The sequence below is a fragment of the Limanda limanda genome, chromosome 6 (genome assembly GCF_963576545.1).
Source record: "Limanda limanda chromosome 6, fLimLim1.1, whole genome shotgun sequence".
Taxonomy (NCBI): Eukaryota; Metazoa; Chordata; class Actinopteri; order Pleuronectiformes; family Pleuronectidae; genus Limanda; species Limanda limanda.
The window spans coordinates 30247222-30257808 of NC_083641.1; positions in this window are offsets into that span (position 1 = coordinate 30247222).

The window sequence follows — 10587 nt, forward strand, 5'->3', positions numbered from 1 at the left end:
GGAGGGATGGAGGGAGGGAGGGAGGGAGGGAGGGATGGATGGAGGAAGGGATGGAGGGAGGGATGGAGGGATGGAGGGATAGAGGGAGGAAGGGATGGAGGGATGGAGGGATGGAGGGATGGAGGGATGGATGGATGGAGGGATGGAGGGATGGAGGGAGGGAGGGAGGGAGGGATGGATGGAGGAAGGGATGGAGGGATGGATGGAGGAAGGGATGGAGGGATAGAGGGAGGAAGGGATGGAGGTATGGAGGGATGGAGGGATGGAGGGATGGAGGGATGGATGGATAGAGGGAGGAAGGGATGGAGGGAGGGATGGAGGGAGGGATGGAGGGGTGGAGGGATGGATGGATGGAGGGAGGGATGGCTGGATGGAGGGATGGAGGGATGGAGGGATGGAGGGATGGAGGGATGGAGGGATGGAGGGATGGATGGATAGAGGGAGGAAGGGATGGAGGGAGGGATGGAGGGAGGGATGGAGGGGTGGAGGGATGGAGGGATGGATGGATGGATGGATGGAGGGATGGAGGGATGGATGGATGGAGGGATGGAGGGATGGAGGGATGGAGGGATGGATGGAGGAAGGGAGGGATGGAGGGATGGAGGGATGGAGGGGTGGAGGGGTGGAGGGATGGAGGGATGGATGGAGGGATGGAGGGATGGAGGGATGGAGGGATGGAGCGAGGGGTGGAGGGATGGAGGGATGGAGTGGTGGAGGGATGGAGGGATGGAGGGATGGAGGGATGGAGGGAGGGAGGGAGGGAGGGAGGGAGGGAGGAAGGGATGGAGCGAGGGATGGAGGGATGGAGGGATGGAGGGATGGAGGGATGGAGGGATGGAGCGAGGGGTGGAGGGATGGAGGGATGGAGGGATGGATGGAGGAAGGGATGGAGGGATGGAGGGATGAATGGAGGGATGGAGTGGTGGAGGGATGGAGGGATGGAGGGATGGAGCGAGGGATGGAACAGAGGTCGTCCAAAGACAAAGAAAAAATCCTCTAGAAACCGAACCCCCCCGTCACCAAGCAGGAAGTGATGTCATCGTCCTGTGAGTGGAACAAACACAGAAACACGTTGAAGTAGAAGAGACTCGACGGGTTTGTTGATGTTGCGTCACCGGTTCTGTGTCGTTTGTTCTCTTCCTCCCACAGGCCAACTATCTGCCCCACTTCCTGTACTTGTTTCAAAATAAAAGCACTGTAGACGATTCAGTGTCCTGTATGTATCAGCATGTGCAGTGAAACCCACTTCCTGTACTTGTTTCAAAATAAAAGCACTGTAGACGATCCAGTGTCCTGTATGTATCAGCATGTGCAGTGAAACTCACTTCCTGTACTTGTTTCAAAATAAAAGCACTGTAGACGATCCAGTGTCCTGTATGTATCAGCATGTGCAGTGAAACTCACTTCCTGTACTTGTTTCAAAATAAAAGCACTGTAGACGATCCAGTGTCCTGTATGTATCAGCACGTGCAGTGAAACTCACTTCCTGTACTTGTTTCAAAATAAAAGCACTGTAGACGATCCAGTGTCCTGTATGTATCAGCAGTGAAACCCACTTCCTGTGTGAACGCAGGAAGTGAGTGATGAGCAGAGGTCTGTGGTCCAATGATTTGAAAGGAATGATTGTACTTTCTCTTTAAGAACAACTGACCGGTTCTTGTTCTTCTCAGATCTGATCGGCTTCATCCCTTCTTCTTCTCTTGTTTCACTCCTCTGACCCGGTGTCCTCCCGTCCGTCCTGCTGGCTCGGCAGCTCCGGCTCCAGTTCACATCACAGCTGATGAGTCACTGAGATCAGGTGACTCTCGACCTTCAAGCCAAATCAAGCTTGGCGGATTCCCCTGGATGTCCCCCCCCCCCCGCTGTCCTCCCTCTCTCGCCTGCAGCTCTCCTCCACCTCTCCTCCACCTCTCCTCCACCTCTCTGTTTACTCAAACTGGTTTCACACTGAAAACTGAGATGTAACTCTCTGACGCTCGGATCTGATTCACCGACATGATGAGAGTCTGGAGCTCATGAGGAACCAGCAGAGTTCCAAATGAAGAGGAATGAAGAGGAACTGATGCTGGTCTGAACCTTAGAAGAACTTAAATCCTCCACCAACCGTCTCCTTATGAATAATTTGTATCTGCACCAAATTACACAGACTCATAACTACCAGAGCTCTCAATGTGTCGGAGTCTCTTCATGAAGATCACTTGTTTATTCTCTGAGTTTAACTCAGACCTGAACTCTGGAGATCGGTCCAGACATTTCCTGTGGTGAGCGTCTGTGAAGCAGCAGCAGGTGGTCGGGTCCGACTCGTTCAAACAGGAACATGTGTGACCATCCAGGCTAGGGGCGGAGCCTGTAGAGCAGCAGGAGGCGGGACCTGACGTATAAACTCTGCTGTGGACAGATCAGTGTTGTTGTTTCCAGCTCCTCCACAGGGGGGATGGAGGGAGGGAGGGAGGGAGGGATGGAGGGGTGGAGGGATGGAGGGATGGAGGGATGGAGGGAGGAAGGGATGGAGGGATGGATGGATGGAGGGATGGAGGGATGGAGGGAGGGATGGATGGAGGGATGGAGGGATGGAGGGATGGAGGGAGGGATGGAGGGATGGAGGGAGGGATGGAGGGATGGAGGGATAGAGGGAGGAAGGGATGGAGGGAGGGATGGAGGGATGGAGGGATGGAGGGGTGGAGGGATGGAGGGATGGATGGATGGATGGAGGGAGGGATGGATGGAGGGATGGAGGGATGGAGGGATGGAGGGAGGGATGGAGGGAGGAAGGGATGGAGGGAGGGATGGAGGGATGGAGGGGTGGAGGGATGGAGGGATGGATGGATGGATGGAGGGAGGGATGGATGGATGGAGGGATGGAGGGATGGAGGGAGGAAGGGATGGAGGGAGGGATGGAGGGATGGAGGGAGGGAGGGATGGAGGGATGGAGGGATGGAGGGATGGATGGATAGAGGGAGGAAGGGATGGAGGGAGGGATGGAGGGAGGGATGGAGGGATGGAGGGGTGGAGGGAGGGATGGAGGGATGGAGGGATGGAGGGATGGAGGGATGGAGGGATGGAGCGATGGAGGGATGGAGGGATGGATGGAGGAAGGGATGGAGGGAGGGAGGGATGGAGGGATGGAGGGATGGAGGGATGGATGGATGGAGCGATGGAGGGATGGAGGGATGGAGGGATGGAGGGATGGATGGAGGAAGGGATGGAGGGAGGGAGGGAGGGATGGAGGGATGGAGGGATGGAGGGATGGAGGGATGGATGGATGGAGCGATGGAGGGATGGAGGGATGGAGGGATGGAGGGATGGAGGGATGGATGGAGGAAGGGATGGAGGGAGGGAGGGAGGGATGGAGGGATGGAGGGATGGAGGGATGGAGGGATGGAGGGATGGATGGATGGAGCGATGGAGGGATGGAGGGATGGAGGGATGGAGGGATGGAGGGATGGATGGAGGAAGGGATGGAGGGAGGGAGGGAGGGACAGATCAGTGTTGTTGTTTCCAGCTCCTCCACACGGAGTCGGCCTCATCACCAGAAGATCTGGAACCTCCTCGTGTTTCCAAGTGGACGTCTTCGTCTTCTACGTGTCCGGCTCCTCTTCTTCATCCTCGTCTTCGTCTTCTACGTGTCCGGCTCCTCTTCTTCATCCTCGTCTTCGTCTTCCACGTGTCCGGCTCCTCTTCTTCATCCTGAGATCTTTGTGTTCTTCAGGCTTCACGTCACGTGTCAGAAACCTCGTCCACACGTCCACTCGCTCACTGAGAAGCTTCCACACGTTCTCCTGCTGGTTCCTCACTCCACAGAGTGGAAGGCAGCAACTGACTTGGACAGTTTCAGGAGATGATCCGGAGATCCGTGCCGTTCTGAGAGCAAATCCAAAAGAAAATTCCTTGAGCCGTTATGTCCCATCCCTCCACTAGATATCATGGAAATCTGTCCAGTTGTTTTTGTGTAATCCTGCCAACAAACTAACAAATGAAAACATAATCTGCGAAAGTCAAAATGAGTCAACCAATGGAGGATTTGTTTGAGTTTCAGAAACCTTGTTCTTCTGTGAGATTTAGAGATGGACGGAGACGGAACCTTCTGGTCGGATTTGCCTTCAGAAAAGCTCTTCAGGCTCCAGATGTCTTTCCACTGTCGGCTCCCAGAGGATCACGGCTCCCACTCGGGTTCCATCATGGGAAACAAGACACAGATACAGTACATTCTGGATTTTTGGATAACAGAATCTGTAATGAAGAGCCCTGGGGATGGAATACTACATATGCAGATATGCTGAGTCATACTAACAGAAGAAGAGGGCCAGGTACAGGAGGGAGGATGTTTCCATTCAAGGACCAAAATAGATCATATGCAGTTCTCTGTTATTGACACTGGAAAATATGTGATCGTTGTGTGTAAACCTGCAGGTTCACTGTTGACCTCATCTTGTTAACAATCCACGCAAAGACAAACACAAAATTTACACACAATCACATACAAAGTCACTGCAAAGACGCCTACAGCTGAGTGTGTGTGTGTGGCAGGCAAGACAAATAGATACAAATACATTTTCCAACATTGCAGAATGCTGAGTCAGCGTTAAGAGTCTCAAACCTGCAGGAACTCCCACACACTCTGATGTAAATGGAACCCATATTAATATCTTCCATACTATAAAAGTAATAATATAGATATACTTGAAATATATAATTATGCATTAAAATGTATACTAAATAAATAAATAGTCCACATTAATGTTGCCCTCATTAAATAGTTATAAGATAGATAAATGTGAAATAAATAAATATAAAAATGTATTGTAAGTGATTAAATAGATCAATAGTCCATTAAATAAATAAATAGGTGAAACTGGTTAAAATCCATACATGTTATTAACTTAAAGTCAGTTAAAACCCATGTTAAAAATAATTTAATGGAGAAATATTAATATTAATTTTTTGAATTGAACTAAATAAGGATTTCGAACGGAACTTTATTTTGAAAAGACTATCACAACAAACAAGAGAATACAGGGAAGAAGAGTGAATAGCTCCACTCGTCTAACCCCTCCTTTATTGTTTGAATTATGTGTGTATATGTTTGTTAAGTTTACTATGTTTATAATATATACTTTATTTATTATGTTTTTTGTTAAGTGTGTTTAGTAAAGTGCCGGCTTTGAATTTAAAGTACCTGATCTCTGGCTTATTATTTATGCTTTTACCCCACTCCTTAAAACCCAGAACCTAGAACTAGTTCAGTATTTGGCCCATTAGAGGTAAATGCTACATAAAGGTTTCAGTCATGACTTCCAGGTTGTGTGAAATCCATCACCTGCAACTGAAGGGACCTTTCCCCCAAAAAACTGTTTCACTCCGAAGGTCGATCCTGCTTCACCACAACACCTCGGGTCCATCAGGGATAATAACATTTAAATTGTACAATCTGTGAAGCCAGTGATCGTCTCCTCACTGAGAACAAGACCCGAGACAATGAGCCGTAAAAACAAACCTCTCGTCCACTTTCCCAGAATCCCCTGGGACTGAATGAGCTGCAGCACAATGTCAATGAGCCGAACCAGCAGCAGATGGCTCCGCCCATCAAACTGTTGAGGGAGTGGAACCTTCAACCCTGCAGACAAAACCAGAACCATGATGCAGATCACTGAGGGACTGTTTATAAAGACAATAAAGCATTTAAAACTAAGACATATGAGAAACATTTTAATGGAATAAGTAAAAATCTATAATTTTAGTTTGGCTCTACAGAAAAATAAATTAGATTGGAATTAATATTACATAGAAGCTTTTTCTCTCCCAGAGTGCAGTTCCATCTGTAGCCACAGGGTGACAGTAGAGTAAAGGAAAAGTGGGAGCTGAGGTGCAGCAGTCTCAGGACGATGATGAAGATGAAGATGAAGATGACAAAGGTGATGGTGATGATAATGATATCAAAATCTGATCAGTCAACATCAATCAGCAATGATGTCTGTGTGACTGAATTAAACCCAACCCACTTTTAATCCCTTAAACTATTACAAGGAACCTAAAATCCTTGTTTGAATCTATATCTTCCTGTATACCTCCTGTAGAACCTCCTGTAGAATCTCCTGTAGAATCTCCTGTAGAACCTCCAGTAGAACCTCCTGTAGAATCTCCTGTAGAACCTCCAGTAGAACCTCCTGTGAACTTCCTGTAGAACCTCCAGTAGAACCTCCTGTAGAACCTCCTGTATACCTCCTGTAGAACCTCCTGTAGAATCCCCTGTAGAACCTCCAGTAGAACCTCCTGTGAACTTCCTGTAGAACCTCCAGTAGAACCTCCTGTAGAACCTCCTGTAGAACCTCCTGTAGATCCTCCTGTGAACCTCCAGTAGAGCCTTATGTAGAACCTCCTGTAGAACCTCCTGTAGAACCTCCTGTGAACCTCCTGTAGAACCTCCTGAGAACCTCCTGTAGAACCTCCTGTAGAACCTCATGTGAACCTCCTGTAGAACCTCCTGTGAACCTCCTGTAGAACCTCCTGTAGAATCTCCTGTAGGACCTCCTGTAGAACCTCCTGTAGAATCCCCTGTAGAACCTCCAGTAGAACCTCCTGTGAACTTCCTGTAGAACCTCCAGTAGAACCTCCTGTAGAACCTCCTGTAGAACCTCCTGTAGATCCTCCTGTGAACCTCCAGTAGAGCCTTATGTAGAACCTCCTGTAGAACCTCCTGTAGAACCTCCTGTGAACCTCCTGTAGAACCTCCTGAGAACCTCCTGTAGAACCTCCTGTAGAACCTCATGTGAACCTCCTGTAGAACCTCCTGTGAACCTCCTGTAGAACCTCCTGTAGAATCTCCTGTAGGACCTCCTGTGAACCCCCAGTAGAACCTCCTGTAGAGCCTCCTGTGAACCTCCTGTGAACCTCCTGTAGAACCTCCTGTGAACCTCCTGTGAACCTCCTGAGAACCTCCTGTGAACCTCCTGTGAACCTCCTGTAGAACCTCCTGTGAACCTCCTGTGAACCTCCTGAGAACCTCCTGTGAACCTCCTGTGAACCTCCTGTAGAAACTCCTGTGAACCTCCAGTAGAACCTCCTGTAGAACCTCCTGTGAACCTCCTGTGAACCTCCTGAGAACCTCCTGTGAACCTCCTGTAGAACCTCCTGTAGAATCTCCTGTAGAACCTCCAGTAGAACCTCCTGTGAACTTCCTGTAGAACCTCCTGAGAACCTCCTGTGAAACTCCTGTGAACCTCCTGTAGAGCCTCCTGAGAACCTCCTGTGAACCTCCTGTAGAAACTCCTGTGAACCTCCAGTAGAACCTCCAGTAGAACCTCTAGTAGAACCTCCTGTAGAACCTCCTGTAGAGCCTCCTGTGAACTTCCTGTAGAACCTCCAGTAGAACCTCCTGTAGAACCTCCTGTAGAACCTCCTGTATACCTCCTGTAGAACCTCCTGTAGAATCCCCTGTAGAACCTCCAGTAGAACCTCCTGTGAACTTCCTGTAGAACCTCCAGTAGAACCTCCTGTAGATCCTCCTGTGAACCTCCAGTAGAGCCTTATGTAGAACCTCCTGTAGAACCTCCTGTAGAACCTCCTGTGAACCTCCTGTAGAACCTCCTGAGAACCTCCTGTAGAACCTCCTGTAGAACCTCATGTGAACCTCCTGTAGAACCTCCTGTGAACCTCCTGTAGAACCTCCTGTAGAATCTCCTGTAGGACCTCCTGTGAACCCCCAGTAGAACCTCCTGTAGAGCCTCCTGTGAACCTCCTGTGAACCTCCTGTAGAACCTCCTGTGAACCTCCTGTGAACCTCCTGAGAACCTCCTGTGAACCTCCTGTGAACCTCCTGTAGAACCTCCTGTGAACCTCCTGTGAACCTCCTGAGAACCTCCTGTGAACCTCCTGTGAACCTCCTGTAGAAACTCCTGTGAACCTCCAGTAGAACCTCCTGTAGAACCTCCTGTGAACCTCCTGTGAACCTCCTGAGAACCTCCTGTGAACCTCCTGTAGAACCTCCTGTAGAATCTCCTGTAGAACCTCCAGTAGAACCTCCTGTGAACTTCCTGTAGAACCTCCTGAGAACCTCCTGTGAAACTCCTGTGAACCTCCTGTAGAGCCTCCTGAGAACCTCCTGTGAACCTCCTGTAGAAACTCCTGTGAACCTCCAGTAGAGCCTCCTGAGAACCTCCTGAGGAAGCCTCTCCACACCTGGTCCGGTCGGGCTCGTCCTTGTGTTCATGTCTGTCTAGGTCTTCTCGGTACATTTAATTAAATTGATTTGTATTCTCATCTTCAGAACCATTCACACATACATTCATACAGTGCATCTATTAGCAGCACCTTTTTCATACACTGAGGCAAACAGATGGTGAAGACTGGGGATCGGACTGACGACCTTCTGGTTAGAGGACAACCGCTCGACCCCTCAGCCAACGCCACCTGTTGTCTCTCTATGTCCGTCCTGCAATATACTGACGTCTCTGACTCTCGCCCAAAGTCGCTGAGACTGTTCCATCTGCGACCCTCAGAGGAACACTTCTATAGATTATGTATGTGTCTTTGTGTCTTTGTGTCTTTGTGTCTTTGTGTCTTTGTGTCTTTGTGTCTTTGTGTCTTTGTGTCTTTGTGTCTTTGTGTCTTTGTGTCTTTGTGTCTTTGTGTCTTTGTGTCTTTGCACTTTGACCCAAACACGCACCTTGTATTTTTCTATACATGACAAAGTGACTGACAGCAGATGTATTCCAACTTCTGCAGCTTTGCTAATCTGTTTGTTCAGATGACTTTAACAACTCAGACATTAGCATGTGTCCTTCAGAGATGAGTCGGGGGGGGGTGGGGGTGGGGGTGGGGGTGGGGTGGGGGGTGCAGCATCTGCTTTCCAGCAGCTCTGACAGTTTGAGAAAGTACAAGCTGAAATGTGTTCCAGTTAAACAGCCAATCAAACAGCTTAATCAATGTGTCAGCCGGGTGGGCGGGTCCTGGCGAGAGACGAAGGCGGCAGATTGACGGACAGCGGCGGGCTGCAGGCCAAGTCCCGCCCCCTGAGCAGAACCAATCATGTGCATGTTTTTAATGAAAAACTCAAAACACAATCGCAGGCAAAACTTTGATAGAACCAGCCGGGATTAGAAAGAGGACACGGCTGCAAACATTCCAACACACATTTAAAGGTCTGTAAGAACATGAGTGTTTGTACATGTGACTGTATATAAAGATGATCAGTGACTGTATATAAAGATGATCAGTGACTGTATATAAAGATGATCAGTGACTGTATATAAAGATGTACAGTTACTGTATATAAAGAGGATCAGTGACTGTATATAAAGATGATCAGTGACTGTATATAAAGATGATCAGTGACTGTATATAAAGATGTACAGTTACTGTATATAAAGAGGATCAGTGACTGTATATAAAGATGATCAGTGACTATATATAAAGATGATCAGTGACTATATATAAAGATGATCAGTGACTGTATATAAAGATGATCAGTGACTGTATATAAAGATGATCAGTGACTGTATATGAAGATGATCAGTGACTGTATATAAAGATGATCAGTGACTGTATATAAAGATGATCAGTGACTGTATATAAAGAGGTTCAGTGACTGTATATAAAGATGATCAGTGACTGTATATAAAGATGATCAGTAACTGTATATAAAGATGATCAGTGACTGTATATAAAGATGATCAGTGACTGTATATAAAGAGAACAGTGACTGTATATAAAGATGATCAGTAACTGTATATAAAGATGATCAGTGACTGTATATGAAGATGATCAGTGACTGTAGAACTTCCTGTAGAACCTCCTGTAGAACCTCCTGTAGAACCTCCTGTAGAATCTCCTGTAGAACTTCCTGTAGAACCTCCTGTAGAACCTCCTGTAGAACCTCCTGTAGAATCTCCTGTAGAACCTCCTGTAGAACCTCCTGTAGAATCTCCTGTAGAACTTCCTGTAGAACCTCCTGTAGAATCTCCTGTAGAATCTCCTGTAGAACTTCCTGGAGAACCTCCTGTAGAACCTCCTGAGAACCTCCTGTAGAACCTCCTGTAGAATCTCCTGTAGAACTTCCTGTAGAACCTCCTGAGAACCTCCTGTGAATCTCCTGTGAACCTCCTGTAGAACCTCCTGTAGAACCTCCTGTAGAATCTCCTGTATAACTCCCTGTAGAACCTCCTGTAGAATCTCCTGTAGAATCTCCTGTAGAAGTTCCTGTAGAACCTCCTGTAGAACCTCCTGTAGAACCTCCTGTAGAATCTCCTGTAGAACTTCCTGTAGAACCTCCTGTAGAACCTCCTGTAGAATCTCCTGTAGAACTTCCTGTAGAACCTCCTGTAGAACCTCCTGAGAACCTCCTGTAGAACCTCCTGAAGAACCTCCTGTAGAACCTCCTGAGAACTTCCTGTAGAACCTCCTGAGAACCTCCTGTGAACCTCCTGTGAACCTCCTGTAGAACCTCCTGTAAAACCTCCTGAGAACTTCCTGTGAACCTCCTGTAGAACCTCCTGTAGAACCTCCTGTAGAACCTCCTGTAGAACCTCCTGAGAACTTCCTGTGAACCTCCTGTATAACCTCCTGTAGAACCTCCTGTGAACCTCCTGTAGA